This window comes from Atractosteus spatula, chromosome 28 (assembly GCF_055471065.1).
Source record: "Atractosteus spatula isolate fAtrSpa1 chromosome 28, fAtrSpa1.hap1, whole genome shotgun sequence".
NCBI classification, from domain to species: Eukaryota; Metazoa; Chordata; class Actinopteri; order Semionotiformes; family Lepisosteidae; genus Atractosteus; species Atractosteus spatula.
Window position 1 is genome coordinate 11,852,785 of NC_142733.1, and position 18,092 is coordinate 11,870,876.

Consider the following 18,092-nt stretch of genomic DNA (forward strand, 5'->3'; position numbering starts at 1 on the left):
TGTGCTGTTTATTGCTTATTCTTGTTTTTGTTTGTAGTTTACTAGTGAATTTGTGTCAAGGGTAAGTTGTTTGTTGGCTATATTGTGCAGATGTAGTTGTTTGCATGAGAGTAATGTAGTATGGATGAGTGCCTTTTTGTTTTGTATGGTTTTGGGTAGATGGTGAAGGTTAGCCAGGGTGTTGGATGCTGAAGACCTGAGTTTTGTTTTGGTAGAATGGTCACTTTCCCTCACTTTGTTATCCAGCTTCTTTTTGTTTTCTTTGGCACTGCTCTTGTCTGTTCTTTCTAAATACTAGTCTTTGTATTTAAATTTTTTTTAGACTAAAACTTATGCTTCCCGAGTCCTTCACCAGCATCCTAAAAGTTACATCCCTAGACACTTGGGGTTGTAACAGACATTGGACACCCCCTGATATGACTTGCAGTGCCACCTCTGATGGGGGGGAGTCTTTACACCTACAGTCTGGGGGGTTGCGCTCATCTGGTTTGATTTGGTAGGCAAACTTTTGTAGTAAGTTTCTTTTACCTTTATTTTACGTACCCTGTTGACTAGACAGCACCCTGCTAAACAGTCTAGCGTGGAGGTAATGTTGGCAAAGTGGTTTATCTTTTCACTCTTGGCTTTGGTTGTTGCTAATGGTCCTCTTCACAGCACCCCCCATGAGTCATACTGGAGACACTTTCATATTTTACAAGGTGTGTTTAATTTTAGTTTTACTGTATGTATTTGTCTTTTAGTCTTCCTTTCCCTTCCAGGTGAAAATATCCAAGAAGCAGTTTAAGTTGTCCAGTATACAAGGTTTGTGTAGTGAATTTGGGTGCTGCTATTAGTATTTTTGGCTTGAGGTACTTGTTGATACCTTTAAGTGAAGTAATAACTTCACTTTATTAGCCCTTTACAATTTCTTGCATTAGGTATTTGTCTTTTCACATACCCGGCTTGCTCTCAATGAGACACAAACACAGGTAAGGAGAGAGCATGGGGTGAGAGCACAGGGTCAGCCATTGTACAGCACCCCTGGAGCAGTTGGGGTTAAGGGCCTCGCTCAGGGGCCCAATGGAGGAGGATTCCGCTGCTGGCTGCAGGATTTGAATCGGCAACCTTCCAGCCACAGATGCAGATCCTGAGCCACAGAGCCAATACTGCACCCAAATATAAGAAGTGTATTGGATGTAGTGCTACAGATGAAGCAATTCTGTAGTGTAGGGATTGAGATTGCAACGTGCCCTTTTTGTTAACCTTGTCAAATGGTTATGGCTGCAGTAGTTGTAGATTAAAGGGGTTGGCATGCTTGGATGGAGTTTGAGAGGTTGCAGTTTAGGGAAGGCAACTGCTAGCAGTAAAATGAATTAAATTTATACTTTAGGCTTTGTGTAAGAACACATTTACAATTTTCATCCTTTTAAAGTCATTAGATTATTTAGGTGGTGAGGTATTGGTTTTATAGAGGGCTTGATTTGTCTGTGGAGTAGATGTGTTTGGGATGGTACAATGAATGCTTCCTGCCAGCAAGGAGGTACAAATCCATTTACAGCGGTTTAACTTTACAGGTCACTGCACTGCTGAAGATGGGATGGGATGCCAGTCCATTTCTCCCATCTCATTGTGCCAGAATGCAAGTAACCTACCTTTGTGTTCTTGGAGTTGTGCAGGAAACAACTTGGAAGAAACGCACAAACTGGGGAGAAAATTATATGAGTAGTCCAAAGCTGGTTCTGATGCACTTGTTCTCTAAAGTGTAATGTGCAGAAAAATAAACTGGTGACACAAATACCATGTGTAAGGAGTGTTTATTTTCATGAGCCCTGCATGAAGGAGTCCTTTGGAACCGTGATGATGGCTGGGAGAGAAGCAAGAATGTGCACATTGACATTTAATAAGCAATGGTATGTATCATTCATAGGGTGAATAAAAATACTGTTTCACATTAGTTATCACATCATAAGCTTGAGCTGGTAGTTGACTTAAAGCAACCTTTTCTTCATTTTTAAAAGAACCCAAATAAGTGTGAAAAGGTCAGGTTGTCCAGATCCTGCCTCTTAAAGTTCAACTGCTTGTAGACATGTAATTAAATTTCATTAATTAACAATACAATGGTGACATACTGAGTTTAAAAAGATTTTAAATGCCACTCCAGTTGTGCCATATTCATATATGCCATAGGAGATTGGTAGTTATCAAGGTTTTGTTGATTTATTACTCTTCTACTTTTGGTACAGTAGCTTAACTGCTCAGTTTATTCTACTAGAGTTTAGGGGTCTTTTTCTCCAATCCCAGAGGTGAGTGTGATTTGGGTCAGTCCAGCACAGAGTGTAATGACCTTTAAAATTAGAATCTATTTCATTAGTTATATCCCAGTTTTTTCAAGTACCATGTTAATCATAAAAATGCCAACTTTGTAGTATTTGAATTGTAATTCCATGGTTTAGCTAAAGAGACACTTTAATTTGTGGTTTTGTTTTTAACACTTTTTCTTATAACCTTTTATAATTAATTACATTATGAAATAAATCCTCTTAATTTACATGGACCTGTTTGGAAGTTTCCACCAATTATAAAGTCAGTAGAAACTTTAACATGTGTGAGTAGGTTATTGCAAAAAAGGTAGTAGATTTAGTTGTTAAATATCAAATAAATAAATACTTTTCTCCACAAAAGGTTTGTAGTAGGAGCCAAGTTTATTTAATCCAAGTACCTCTTTTCTAAAATCAACTTTGTAAGAAAAAACATGAGACTAACCAGCAAACAAAAGATTTGTCCCAGCACAAGTAAGGAAACAGTACTCACCACTCTCCTCAGCTTCTGGACTCTTGAATGAAAACAGACACAGGAAGTCTGCTCTTTTATCCTCTGAGCTGGGCTGGCTCCTCCCCCTCAGAATGTACCAAGTCCAGTGAGGGGTGAAACCTTCACAACTGACTGCTATAGTGGCTGGCTGAATTAAATCAACAGTTTTACAAACTCAATATAATACATCTATTCATTTGAAGATGGATCATGAATTTCTCATTTTTGGGGTTAAATAAAGTGCGACTGATTGAATCATAACTGGGAAGCTATTTATTGATGAATATTGTTTGCACTTTTGAGCCTCTTTTTTGATCAAGAGATTTATACAGATGTGGGCATTCAAAGTGCATGTTTAAACCTGCTTAATATGGAATCTTAATATCGAATTTTAAAACAAAAGGGAAATTTTGGTAGCTGAGCATAAAAATAACAGGAGCATAAATCTTTGAACATCATATCATAATTGATATTAATTTAGTACTATAAACACTATGCTTTGTGTCTAAGTGATAGGGGTAGCTTAAATAAAAAGTGCACAGAAGGATTGCACTTTACAAACATTTTATGCATCAAAGAGTCACTTTCTGTGGTTAAGTTTTGATGTGCTCTTTCTGACTACATTAAGTTTAAAACATTATTAAGATTCAAATATTATGGGTTCTTTTAAAAAGCATATAATCGTTTCTATTAATCCTTGCATTATTCCAGTAAAATACACGTACTTTTTAGAATCCACTGAATGAGGTAAGAGTACTTTACTAGCCATATTCAATTTCTTGCATTAGTAATTTGTCTTTTCCACATAACCCCAGCTTGCTCTCCATGAGATACAGAGAGGTCTGGGGCCATTATACAGCACCCCTGGAGCAATTGGCCTTGCTCAGGGGCCCAATGGAGAAAACATCCTCTGTTAGCTGTGGGATTTGAACCAGCAACCTTCCAGCTACAAGTGCAGAGCCTTAGCCACAGAGCCACCACACTTTCCCAATGTGATTATGAAATGGAAATATGTAGTAAAAGAAATTAGTAATCACATTAATGGATCAAAATATTAAAGATTTATGTAACTGATTGTATAACTGTAGTCTGTTTTCTTTGTAAATATTTTTTTTGTGACTCATTCAGTCCTGATTACTTTTGGAACATTTTGACGTGTCTGTTTCAGCAGAAATTCCAAGTGCTCTGTTGGTGCAGTGGGTTTGGCTGAGTGGTCTTCTCACCCCCCTGGGAGATCTGGGTTCAATTCCTGCTTAGGGCTGAAGTTTTTTTTCTAATAAACAAAGTCTACTTTTTAAAAACATGAAATAGTAAATAGTATGTATAGTATATTAACATTTTTATATAACTAGATAGTAAAAAAAAAAATATTTAGGCATGAAAAACAGGTAGAGCATGCTTCATTATGAGGTGTGCACTGTTGGGTGCTGGATAGCTCAATGGGCTAGAGTCTGGTGTTACTAACAGCAAGGTTGTGGGTTCAATTCCTGCATGGGCCATGAAATCCCATTTTCTATGGTGTGGTGGCTCTATGGCTAAGGATCTGAGACTGGCTGGTAGGTTGCTGGTTTGTATCCCACAGCTGGCACAGGAATCCTATTTCATTGGGCTCCTGATTGAGGCCCTTCACCCCAAGTACTCCAGGGGTGCTGTATAAATGGCTGACTCTGCAGTCTGACCCCAAGCTTCTCTCCCTGTATGTGTGTCTCATGGAGAGACAATTAGGGTATGTGGAAAGACAAATTCCTAATACCATAAAATGATATATGGCCAATAAAGTGTTATTATCTATTGTCCTTTACCTCTATAGGGAATCAAAACATTTCAAAAGTTAAAAGTCCAAATGTTTCCAAAACATCCATTTGTGATATTTTTGGCTGCTTAGTTACATGATTCCATATTAATATAATCAAGTGGTATTAATTCAGTACCATTATTTATAACAGCAAGTGGTGTTTACTATGTATTCTTTGAAAAGGATAAAAATAATTTCACATGTATATAAACTACATAGTGTTAGAAGCAGCATGTTTAAACTTTTCTTTATCCCACTGTAATTCACCAATTTAAAGATTTTGATGCCTAAAAAGATGTATGAAGAAGGTGGAATACTGTTGTGTACATGATTTATATATTATGTTTTGTTTTTAATTTCTGTTATCAAATTTTCTCTTTGGATTTTCTCTTTGTCGATGTAAACCTGAAAGAGGCACATTACGTTCACACGCTACAGTATAATAATAAACTATTTGTATATATCCAACTAAGCAATCTTGTTTTTATTATATCTACTTACTTTTTAAGTACTTTAATATTTAACATGCTGTCATACACAGTATACAACTCAATTTCTATAACCGGCAAAACATTGTTCCTCACCTTTGACTTGGATTAGAGTCAGGCATTTTCTGGTGACTGTCCAAATATTCCACAAAGAAGTGCAGTCCCACAACTGAGTGTTTGTAAAAAGTTGCAGTACCCAGCAGATGCTGAACCTTTTAAGTACTCCCGCATTATCACCCGTGCCTTCTGAATGGCTGGATCTGTAGATGGGCTGGCTAATACTTGTTTAGTCATCGGAATCAGGTGTGTCGCATTATGAACAATGGGGCTTTGCAAATTGACCATTATTAACATGTGGGGATATGTTCTTGATTAATTAGCCACACCTCTGAGTTAATGATGAGGGGTTTAATAACACAGCCTTGGAGACTAGTAGTCAGTCTGCTTCTGGCTCCTGGATGGGTAGGAGCTCCTGGCTTGCAGCTGTGTTAGCCCAAAGACTGCTGTGGAAGGTGAGTGGTTTTGATGTGTTTGTTGGGTTTGGGTGGTAATTTGAAGAAGGTTGAAGTTTTTGAAGGTGTTTAGAATATTTTTGTACTGTGAGTTTGGGAATGGTTTTTGTATGTGATGGATGAAAGGTAGCATATTCAGTTGAAACTTGACAGTCTTCTAAAGACTGTCAAAATGTTCTACAAAGTCGTGCAGTCCCACAACTGAGTGTTTGTAAAAATAATTGTTACCCAGCAGATCCTGAACCTCTAAGTACCCCCCCACATTATTGCCCATGCATTTCGAATGGCTGGATCTGTAGATGGGCTGGCTAATACTTGTTTAGTCATCGGAAACGGGTGTGTGTCGCATTATGAACAATAGGGCTTTGCAAATTGACCATTTTGAGGACATGTTGGGATAGGGTCTTGGTGAATTAGCCACACCTCTGAGTTAATGATGAGGGTTTTAAAAACACAGCCTTGGGTCTAGTAGTCAGTCTGTGTCTGGCTCCTGTAAGGGTAGGAGGTCTTGGCTTGCAGCTTTGGTGGCCTGAAGACTGCAAAAGGTGGGTGTTTTTGATGTCTGTTGGGGGGTGGTAATTTGAAGAAGGTTGTAGGGGTTTAGAATATTTGTGCAATGTGGGTTGGGGAAGGTTTGTGGTATGTGTTGAGTTGAAAGGTAGTATAACTGGTTGAAACTAGACTTTTTTTCTGAAGATATGGAAGAAAAGTTACTTTATTTTAATGTGTTCTGAAATCTGATGTTTATGCTTGTGAGGGTTATGCTCTTTGAATTGAAATGTTTTCAGCCATGGGTTGTCTTCTAAAAGGTCACCTTTGTAAATGGGTTTTCCAAAGGGTGGTAGGATTTAAACCTGTTTGGACCTTAATTTGTTTATTTTCATTGGTTTTTGTAAGCATTCAAGGCTATAGGACATTAGTCTTGGATGATTGTTTTCAAAAAGGTGGCAGGTAAGAGAATGTATATTGAGTTGGCAAGTAGGTAGTATTTTAGATCCAGTTCAATGTTTAGGCAAGGGTTGAGTTGGGGAAATTGAGATGTATGTTTGTGGTGTGCAACTCCTTTTTGTTGTATATCTAAACTAATTTTAGATGGGAAGTTGACATTTGGAATAATTACAGAATGGTTTTTCCTTTTTATATGGGAGAAGGAGTTAAAGGGTTTGGGACTAATTTGGTAAAGTGTTTTGTTATGTATGGTATTTAAAGCTTATTGAATTGTGAATTTTGTACTGGAGGTACAAGTGACTTCAATATTGAAGGAGAGTCAATTTTGACTTTGTGGCTTTTGGAATGGTGACGGAAATAAACTGGGTGCCAATGTGAAGTTTGTGTGTTACACACGATACTCTACTTGGGCAACTTAAAAGGATAGTATGAATATTATTGATGTGAAAGTGAGGAAGAGTGTCAGGTTGGCTGCACTGAGCTTTTTGGATAATGATGAAAGTGGTGGGGTTTTTTTAATGGTTAGGAGTTTTCCTTTTAATTGAATACTTATTTTTGTGAAGTTTTATGCTTAAATATGAGTATTTTTAAACATGCTTAGATGTTTAGGTTTATGGTTGTTCTGAGGTTTCAGTTTTGTCATTTTAGCTGATGTGGAAATTAGTCTATTTTGCTTTTATAATATGAATGTTTTTGGTAACATTGTTTAGATTAGTACTCTGAAGTTGTGGAGTAAGGTATGCTGATTTACAGTGAGGGTGGTTGTGAATGATGAGGCCGTGTTGGATTCAGAGAAGAGTTGGAGCTTCACTTCTTTTCAATGGCTATAATGTTATTGGTTCTAGTTTTAGACATTGAAGATGTTCTGTTATGATTTAGCTGAATGATATCTGAAGTAAATTTGTTTAGAACTGTTGTTTCCCTGGTGGTAAACTCTTTGGTTAATTGAACCATTCACACCTATTTTTGATTCATTGTAAGTAAAGCCCCGTATATATTTGGATGCGTTTAATGATGCCCTTATTACACTAACAATTGATGTTGATGGTTATGGTTTGTTATTAGGTGAATGTGCTGGTTATGTTCTTTTTGAATTAAGTCAAAGTCTTAATTAACAATGTGAATAGTCTGTTTTGGTTGTGTGTTGTTATGATGAAACTTTGCAAATGTCATGTTTTGGAATTTCTATTGCTTTGTATTTTTTTTTTTTTAGTCGCGCAATACAATGTAGAACTGAAATTGGAGCATTTATTTGCTCTATAATTGTGGAGTCAGTTTGTTGTTTCTTGATGGAAGTGTGCACAATTACATTTGTTTAGCAAGGGGTATTGTGCAGGAAGGGAGGTGTTAGTTTTGGGGGTTGGTTTATTTCGAATTGTACAGATGCAGCCATTCAAAACGTGCGTACACTGCGGTACAACAGGGTGGGCACATCGCATCAAAACGTGTAATTTCATGTCATACTGCAATTTACCGTATGCAAATTAGATTGTTAATAGTATCTGGAATCACCTTGTAAAACTGCCACCATCGAGAGCTTCCTCACCAACGGGATCACCGTGTGGTATGGCAACACCTCTTCGCGAGAGAGAAAGGCACTGCAGAGAATGGTCAATATGGCCTAAAAGATCATCTGCTGCGGTCTCACCGAGATTAAACAGCTCTATGAGGACCGCTGCCGTGGTAGAATTCTGGCCATCACAGAGGACAGTCACCACCCCGGGCATGAGCTCTTCACCCCACTGCCCTCAGGCAAGAGATACAAGAGCATACGGACACTCACCTCCAGATTCTTCAATAGCTTCTATCCACAAGCAGTGAGACTGGCGAACACATTTAGCCATCCCCCTCAGACCACACCTACACTATCACCATCTACCTCATTATGATTTCTTATTTATTGCACATCTCCAGTCATTGTTTACACGTCTGTATTGTTTACATTCAAACTGTCTACATGTTTACTTGTACATTGTCTACTGTTTGTTTGTATATTGTCTTGATGCACTGTCTGCACTTTGTTTTGTTTTTTACACTTGTTTTACAATCGAGAGACTTTCTGTAAGTAAGAATTCCATTGTACCAGTACCGGTTACATATGGCAATAAAGTTCAAGTTCGAGGTGGAGCTCATAAAGCTTAACCTCTCATGTACAGCATTTGAGCTGTCACCAGAAAACACCAGTTTTGAATCCCGCTCACTGCTGGGGGACAATCTTTATTCAATTAAGAATTTAAGTTGTATACTCTTTAGACTTTTAAATGTAAACTGTATTACAGCATGTTAATCATCCAACATTGAAAAGTTGGTATAGTTGATGAAAGCAAGATTGCTCAGTTGGATAAAAGTACACAACCTACCTTTATCATTTTAATTATGCAGAAATATTTAATGCATCAGTCTTAACTTTAGATATTACTAATAGTATTAATAATGAATGACCTTGGACAAGCTGTAAACTCAAAGTATTACCCTGGTCCACATTCTTTGTAAACTAAAAGACAAAAAGTAACACCACAGCATTTCGTTGATCCAATCACGTATTTGTTTCCAATCATACAAAGTAAGTTTTGAGAATCTCCGGTTCACCATACCTTTCACATGCTCATAAATGATATCAATTTAGGAATATAAACATTATCTAAACTGTATATTGCTGGTATTGGTAGTTTAAAGAAAATACACACCAGTATTCCATTGCTCCCTAAACATTTTAAGCATCAAAGTTTTGCATGTGGTTATTTCAGAAACATTTTGACATGCTCCTTCTGACCATATTGCTGTATGTTTATATACTTTGTGAACAGTGTTTGTTTTAACCTTTTCTGCGAATATGCTTATCGGAGTAAAAAAAAAGCATACTTTTAGAATGTTATTAATAGGGAATATAATATGGAATCGTGTATCTAAAGAAATTAATAATGATGGAAGTACTTTAGCACAAACACTAGTATACAAGTTTCTATCGATATGTGTATGGCTATTTCACCACAATCCTAAATCACTGTGTCAGTGGCGTGATGGCTTAAGTGACTGATTTGTTAGTGTGAAGTTGTGTGTTCAAATCCAGCAATTGCTATTAGTTTTTTTAAACAAACATTTCTCTGAAAAAATAAAATTGGAAATATTATGGACACTACAGTATATTGACATTTTCTATATTTCTAAATTTCACAACATGTTCATAGTTTATGTACACAGCAGCACTGCAGGGTGTAGGGCGCAAACCCACGTGAGCCCGAAAGCGCCACATCATTAATACAGTAATATCTTTTGTGTTGCATTAACAAGTTTTAAAAAAGTAGACACTTTAACTCTTCAGTTCACAGAGAGATTTCAACAACATAGCCTCACAACATTGTCCAATAATACTCTTCTTGTGTCTAATTTTTAGTTTAGCAGGATTTCATTTGAAAGGCAGTGATGTCACCGCACTGGCAAGCCCAAATCATATGTTTAACCCGTTCAGAGCGTACATTACATTTTAGCGTTTCATTTTGAGCTGAAGACCCTCACACCTGAAGAAGGCTTCACAGCCGAAACGTTGCATTTTCTCTCTTCTCTTTTCAGCATGGATTAAACCTATTACTTGTTCTTTTGCAGACTACGCAGGCTGAAGTAGTGTTGTACAGTGATAATAGACATGCTAAACTAAAAGTGTGTATTGTCTGTTTAGGGTTTTGTAGCATTCCAGTTTGTTTGTACTTGCAAGAATAGCGATTACAAACATTAAAATCATACTTACTTTATACTGTCCAACTGAGCAATCTTGCTTTTATAAAATATACCAACTTTTTCATGTTTAATGTGTATGATGCTGTAATACAGTTTAAAATTAAGTCTAAACAGTATCAACTTGAATTCTTATTTCTATTAATAACTATCAAGTGGTATTAAATACAGCTCTTTAGTACAGATTACACTTTTCTAAAATTTATTTAAAAAATAAAAACAATTACAATCCAATCTTTCCATGTTTGATCCCAAGAGGAAGTACAATCCGCTCCTGCTTTGTTTAGGGATGGTATGAAAAAGAAATGTAAATGGTGAGAAAGCTATGCTGAAAGTTTAAAATGGTTAGAAGACAAAGATAACGATTTACGTTGCATTGTCAGATTGTGAATCAATGAAGACATTTTAATTAAACATGCGTTTGCGATTTAAATCAAAATGGGGGGGAAAAGGGGACTCTCATTATCAAAACTCATTCAGCTGTGGTTTTTGGTTTCATGGAGGGCTTCTCAGATAGTTGGGCATTCAGATAGATTGCCAGGCGAAAGGATTAGTAAATTAATTTTGTTAAGGCAAGTCAGTCGTTTGTGACACGACATTATTATATAGGACGGACACAGTGACTCAGACACTCGTTGAATGAAATACGGTGCTTTATTTTTCAGTACAGCACCCAAACAAACACAAACGCATTTTTAATGAAATGCTTTTATTCATTCATAATCTGACTCGCATAACGCACATTCCCGAATGCCCCCCCCCCACTCAACAATCTTGGGAAGAACACGAAACAGCCTGTTAATAAAATTGTTGCAATTTTGTTCTGTCGGTTCTTCTTTCCAGAACTTGTAAATCGCATTGATCAGTTCTTGCTTTGTGCTGGCTTTAGCCATTTTTCAACTATAGTCTTTCAGGGAATGCCATACCATCTTTATTGGATTTAAATCTGGGGATTCAGCTGGAGTTTTCACACAGTTTACTCCTGCTATAAGCCTCGCCTTTGCTGCTGTTATATATTATATTTTGTTATAGATTTCTAAATATCGCAACATGTTTGAAGCTAAGTAATTTCTTAATAATGAATTTCAAGCTGCTACTGATATTATTGACACTATTGAATTTGTTGGTCTTTCTAAATATCACAAAACATTCAAAGTTAAGTAATTACCATTTTCCATGAATACTTGCATTCATTATCACAGTAGAAGAAACTCATACTTTTCAGAATTTAATTAATTTGGAAATGTTTTTACGTGCTCCTTCTGACCATATTGTTTATATACTTTGTGAGAAGTGTTATTTTAACCTTTTCTGCGACTACGCTCGTTATTGGAGTAAACAAAAGCATACTTTTAGAATGTAAATAATAGGGAATATAATATGGAATTGCATTATCTGAAGAGCATGCTTGCCAGCGCAGTGATGTCAGTGCATTTCCCTCTGAATAGCTACTAAATAGGCAGTGAAAACATTTCTGTCCATAAGGGGATGGGGGTCTTTCATTGGAAGGTATGCCTATTCTACTCTGAGAATGTAGGGGAGAGGAAAAGTGCCCGTGGTCTTTTCACTGAAACTTATCAAAAACTATAGTATGCTTAAGAGTTGTTAAACTGGTTTTTATTTATTTTTTCCTGCTGGAGCACCACAATTCACACTCAACCACATCACAGATTAGTGCCAGTGTCACGCCCTCTGTAGCCAGAATGCGCTCCTACTCTGTCCTGTCCCTAATTTCCTGTGCTTTTCTCTCCTTCTGGTGTGTCTCTCTCTCTGGGGCTATATATTTCCAGGTCACTTATTCTCCTTTGCTCAGCATTGACATTCGGATGTCCTGCAACCCGTCTAGTACCAGGTCACCACTCCGTCCGTGGTTCTAGGGCATAGGTTTCTATACGACACTCCAGAACTCTTTGCACTGCTGAGCCCAGGTTAACTCCCCATTCCACCGCTTCACATAGGGTCTTTTTCCACTCTCCTGCCATTCCAAGGTTCGTCCCTTCCAATATCTGTGACAGAATGCTGAGCCATCTCCGACCCCGCGAGCGGTGCTTTGTCTTTCTGCAGTTTTTTTTCTTTTTTACGCTGGGCCTTTTTTTTTCAGGCCTTCTATTCTAATCGTGGGATGCCACTCCTGACATGTGCCTGTGAGTGGGTTATTCTGTGTTATGCCGTCCCAACATACTTCCGAATACCTGGCTTTCCTCGTGTTGTCTCTCCCGGCATCCGTGATTGAATGTTGAGCTGGCTTTCCTATTCTTATTGCTGGATATCACTCCGGACATCTGTGTCTGTGAGCAGACTCTGTGTCTGGCTCTCTTCAGGTTGTTCATTCTGATATCAGTGATAGAATGTTGAACATGTTTTGTCTAGTCTGTGGTTTTTTTCCCTGGTTTTTGTGTTTTTTGCTTGGCGTTCTGATTTTTCACTTCCTGGTTTCCCCTTCTTTATGGTCCACCATGGTTCCTATCTGCTTATTGTGGTTTAAATGAGCTTTTTCCTCCCTCCAGTGCTGTGCAGCTCAGCAGCCATCTCACCCTGCAACTCACAACTGCCAACCCACTGAAGCTAAGCAGGTGTGAGCCTGGTGAGTACCTGGATGGGAGACCTCCTGGGTAAAACTAAGGTTGCTGCTGGAAGAGGTGTTAGTGGGGCCAGCAGGAGGCGCTCACCCTGCAGTCCACGTGGGTCCTGATGCCCCAGTATAGTGATGGGGACACTATACTGTAAAAAAGCGCTGTCCTTTGGATGAGATGTGAAACTGAGGTCCTGACTCTCTGTGGTCATTAATATCCCAGGGTGTTTCTCGAAAAGAGTATGGGTGTAACCCCGCCATCCTGGCCAAATTTCCCATGCCTCCTAATAATCCCCCTCTATGAATTGGCTACATTACTTTGTTCTCGGTGAGCTAATTTTTTTTTTAAATCTCTGGTTTTTCATCGATGCGTAATTACGCACTAACTGGAACCGGGGGTACCGCTGTGTACACACGTTCACAACGTGAGAAATACTGCTCAATACGGCTTTGTGCGGAAACTCCTATATCGCCATAGGAAGCAGAACAGCGCAGCCTCCAGTTACCTATTCTGGATTGGAAACCTACTCTCCTGCCTTTTTCTACAAACCTCAGAACTCGACTCGGACTTTGCCTCTCGTCTAGCCCCCTAAGGTACTGCATAGGGTCCATCTTCCCCTTTCCGCAGCGGGTCAATCCTGACATTCTGGATTTCCTGTGTTTTATTTCAGTTTCACAATGGTTCTGAAATTTAACACTTATGCAAGACATACTGTTTTTGGGCATATTGAATCTGTTACTTTGCTTTCTTTGTGAGGAGAGTTATCCTGAGAAAAGATGTACTTTTCATTACTGTTTTCTTGGTTTCCAAATATAGCTATTGTGCTATGCTGTGCAGTTGTCACAGATGTCGGAAGGGACAAACTGTAGAATGGCAGGAGAGCAAAAAAGACCCTATGCATAGCGGCGAGACAGGGGTTCATGTGGGTTCAGCTGTTCAGTAAATGCCGTATAGAAATTCATGCCCTAAGGTAGTGGACGTGGGGTGACCTGGTGCTAGGCGGGTTTCAGGACATCTGAACGTCGATGCTGAGTGAAGGAGTATAAGAGACCTGGAAATGTATAGCCCGAGAGAGAGAGAGAGAGAGAGAGAGAGAGAGAGAGAGAGAGAGAGAGAGAGAGAGAGAGAGAGAGAGAGAGAGAGAGAGAGAGAGAGAGAGAGAGAGAGAGAGAGAGAGAGAGAGAGAGAGAGAGAGAGAGAGAGAGAGAGAGAGAGAGAGAGAGAGAGAGAGAGAGAGAGAGAGAGAGAGAGAGAGAGAGAGAGAGAGAGAGAGAGACCAGAAGGGGAGCAAAGCACAGGAACCTAAGGACAGGACAGAGTAGGAGTGCCCTCTGGCTGCAGAGGGTGTGACAGTACCCTGCCCTTCATGGGCAGCTCCTGACCCCCATACAAATAAGTGAGTTGCATAGCACCTCCAGGGTATAAACCTTTATTGGGTAGAGGAAGGGGGGGGTCAGGTAGAGCTCCGGAGACGAAAAACATAAAAAGGACAAGTACACAAGAACAAACAACCACAGAAATAAATGTGGGAGATGAGGGTAACAAGACCACAATAAACAGATGGAAACCAAGAGTTCCACAAGACAGGGGTCAGGGGGACCAGAGAGAAGGGGAAACCATGAAGAGAAAAAATCAAAACACCAAGCAAAAAACAAAAACCCGGGGAAAAATACAGCAGACTGGGCAATAGGAACGTTCACATACTATCACTGATATCGGAGTGGATAACCCGAAGGAAAGCCAGACTGTAGCCTGTTCACAGGCACAGATGTCCGGAGTAATATCCAGTGAAAAGAATGGAGGAACGGCAAAAAAGGTCACCAAACTAACGCAGATATCAGCAGAAGACAACCTGCGGAAAGCCAGGCAGCAGCCCACTCACAGACATAGATGTCAGGAAGGTGATATCCACCAATTAGAATGGGGAGAGGAAAAAAGGCTCACCATCCTATCGCTGATATCGGAGTGGACAACCCGAGGAAAGCCAGGTACAAGACGCTCACAGACACGGATGACCGGAGTGATATCCAGCGATGAGGGCCAGCTCAACATTCAATCACGGATGCCGGCAAGACAACCCGAGGAAAGCCAGGCCATACCCCGCTCACAGACACAGGAGTCGGAAAAAGCATCCCACGATTAGAATAGGAGAGCTGAGTGAAAACAAGTTCTGCTCGCGGGGTCAGTAGGAGGCTCAGCATTCTGTCACAGATGTCAGAAGGGACGAACCTTAGAATGGCAGGAGAGCGAAAAAGACCCTATGCGTAGCGGCGAGATGGGAGCTAGCTGTTCAGGAAATGCCTTATAGAAACCTATGCCCTCAGGTAGTGGACGTGGGGCGACCTGGTGCTAGGCAGGTTTCAGGACATCTGAACGTCAATGTCGAGCGAAGGGGAATAAATGTCACTGAAGTCACAAGGGACTTGTGGGGGAAAAAGGTGTTAGGATCCTATGTGGTGCTGAGAGAATAGGTGTCCGGAAATCCAAAGGGCGAGAGACAGAATACGAGGTCGGGTAGGCAGGCTAGGTCGAGTTTCCAGTAGTCGGGTCGGTACGGTGTCCAAGTCACAAAGCCGCTAGACGGAAACGAAGACGAAGCCGGGAATGGAGCAGAGTCAGGTATCCAGTAGTCAGGTCTGTTAGGTATCCAAATCCAAAAGCCGCGAGACAGAAACAAAGACGTTGCCAAAGACAAAACAGGGTCGGTATCCAGAAGTCAGTTCAGTAAGATACGTGCACAAAAGAAAGGCTAAGATGATCTCAACAGTGAGTGAGTGCTGAGAGGAGAGAGAGGGTTTAAATGGGAAAGAGGGCGTGAGCAGTGCTAATTGCTTAACTAGGGTTCAGGTGTTGATGCCAAGAGGAGCACGTGGGAGTGCGGTTCGTGACGGTATCCACCCCCCTCACGTGCGCCTCCAGATGCCGTAGACTGACGGAAGATCCTGATGAGGGACTTATCCAGGATGTCCCATTCTGGAACCCACAATCTGTCCTCAGGACCGAATCCTTCCCGGTCTACTAGGTACTGGCACTGCCCCCTGTGCCAGCAAGAATCTAGAATCTTATTCACGGTAAATGTGGAAGTGCCATCGATGAGTCGGGGTGGAGGTGGCCAAGGTTGGGGTCTTGAGAGGGGAGAACGGTGATAAGGTTTAAGAAGAGAAACGTGGAAGGTTGGGTGGATTCAAAGGGTAGGATGCTCGGTCTGGCCGTTAGCTTTGGGATGGTAGCCAGTAGCGAGGGAGTCGGAGGTCCCTAGAGGCTTGCAGAAAGCTTTCCAAAAGCGGAACGTAAACTGAGGGCCTCTGTCAGAGATTATATCAGTCGGTATGCCGTGGAGTCTGAAAACCTGATGAATGAAAACGTCAGCCATCTCCTGGGCAGTGGGTAACGAGGTAAGGGGATCAAACTGGGTGGCTTTGGAAAATCTATCAACAACGACCAGAATGACAGACTTGCCTTTACTTAACGGGAGATCAGTAAGGAAATCCACGGTGACGTGAGACCAGGGACGCTTGGGGATAGGGAGAGGTTGATGGAGACCAGTTCTTTTGAGACGAGGTGTCTTGATCCTGGCACAAGTGGAACAAGCCTTAACATAGTTGGTGACGTCAGTCTTGAGGGAGGGCCACCAGAAGTGAGAGGAGATGACCTCGCTGGTGCATCGATCCCCCGGATGTCTGGCAATGTGAGAGTCATGGCCCCAGCGGAGAATGTCGGAGCGGACCTGGTCAGCAACGAAAAGCTTATCCGGAGGGCACTGGGGGGGAGTACAGGCTGGCTGGACAGTGAGCGTCGTACAAAGTTCTTAATGTTGCAGCGGATGGCGGCAATAATCTTATGGGGAGGGATAATGGGTTCGAGGGGTTTCTCAGTCAGGAGGATCATGCAGGCAGGAAAGGGCATCAGCCTTGACATTCTTAGAGCCAGGGGTGTAAGTGATGAGAGAGTCAAATCGGGTGAAGAACAGGGACCACCGGGCTTGAGTTGCCTTGCCGACTGGAGGTAGGTCAGATTCTTGAGATCGGTGAGGATGGTGAAGGGATGCAGAGCCCCCTCCAGCCAGTGTCTCCACTCTTTGTGAGCGAGTTTAATGGAGAGTAGCTCCCTGTCACCCAGGTCATAATTCATCTCGGTGGGAGACAATCTTCGGGAGAAAGGCACAGGGGTGAAGAGCGCCCCCGTCCCCATGACGTTGGGAAAGGATAGCGCTGACTTTGTGAGCGAAGGCATCAATTTCCAGGACAAAAGGCAGAGAGGGGGTCAGGGTGGTGGAGGAGTGGAGCAGAGGTGAAAAGGTGATGAAAGGCGCTTCAGGAGTCCATTTGCCATGCTTGGAGCCCTGGTGGGCAAGGAGATAATGGGGGCTGCGACAGAACTGAAGTCCCTAATGAAGTGGCGTTAAAAATTGGCAAAACCCAGGAAGCACTGAATCTCCGTCAAGTTCTTGGGGGTGGGCCAGTCCCTTATGGCTTCCATCTTGGCAGGGTCCATCTCAAACAAGTGGAGAAATGTCACCTAGGAATTGCACCCTAGACACATGAAAAAGGCAGCTCTCCAACTTGGCATATCGCTTGTCCTCAATGAGGCGACGGAGGACCTCCCGGACATGGGTTGTGTGTTCTTGAAGGGTGCTGGAGAAGACCAAGAGATCGTCCAGGTAGATCAGGACATACCGATTTAATAATATCCCAAAAAATGTCATTCATGACATTCTGAAAAACAGCCGAAGCATTGGTGAGACCGAAAGGCATGATCTGGTTTTCGTAGTGGCTGTGAGTGGTAATGAAAGCCGTCTTGCATTCGTTGCCCTCGCAGATGCGGATGAAGGTTGTAGGCACCACGTAGGTCAAATTTTGAGAAGATGGTGGCGGCCCGGACAGATTCTATGGTGGCGGGGATAAGAGGCAGATGGTAGTGGTTCTGTACGGTAATTGCATTAAGCTGCGGTAATCCACACATGGTCTTATGGAGCCATCCTTTTTACCAACAAAACTCGCATAGGCGGGGGAGGCGGAGGGGTGAATAAATTCTGATTTCAGAGAGTCCTGGGTGTAGGTTTCTAAGGCCTTGGATTCCTGTACAGAGAGAGGGTAGATGCATCCACTGGGAGGTAAGGTACCTGGATTTAGCTCGACAGGGCAGTCGTAAGGGCGATGTGCGGGGGAGAGACAGGGCTTTCTGTTTACAAAATGCCAGATGAAGATTGGCGTAAGCAGGGGGTATAGTGGATGGGATATCTTGAGAGATGAGG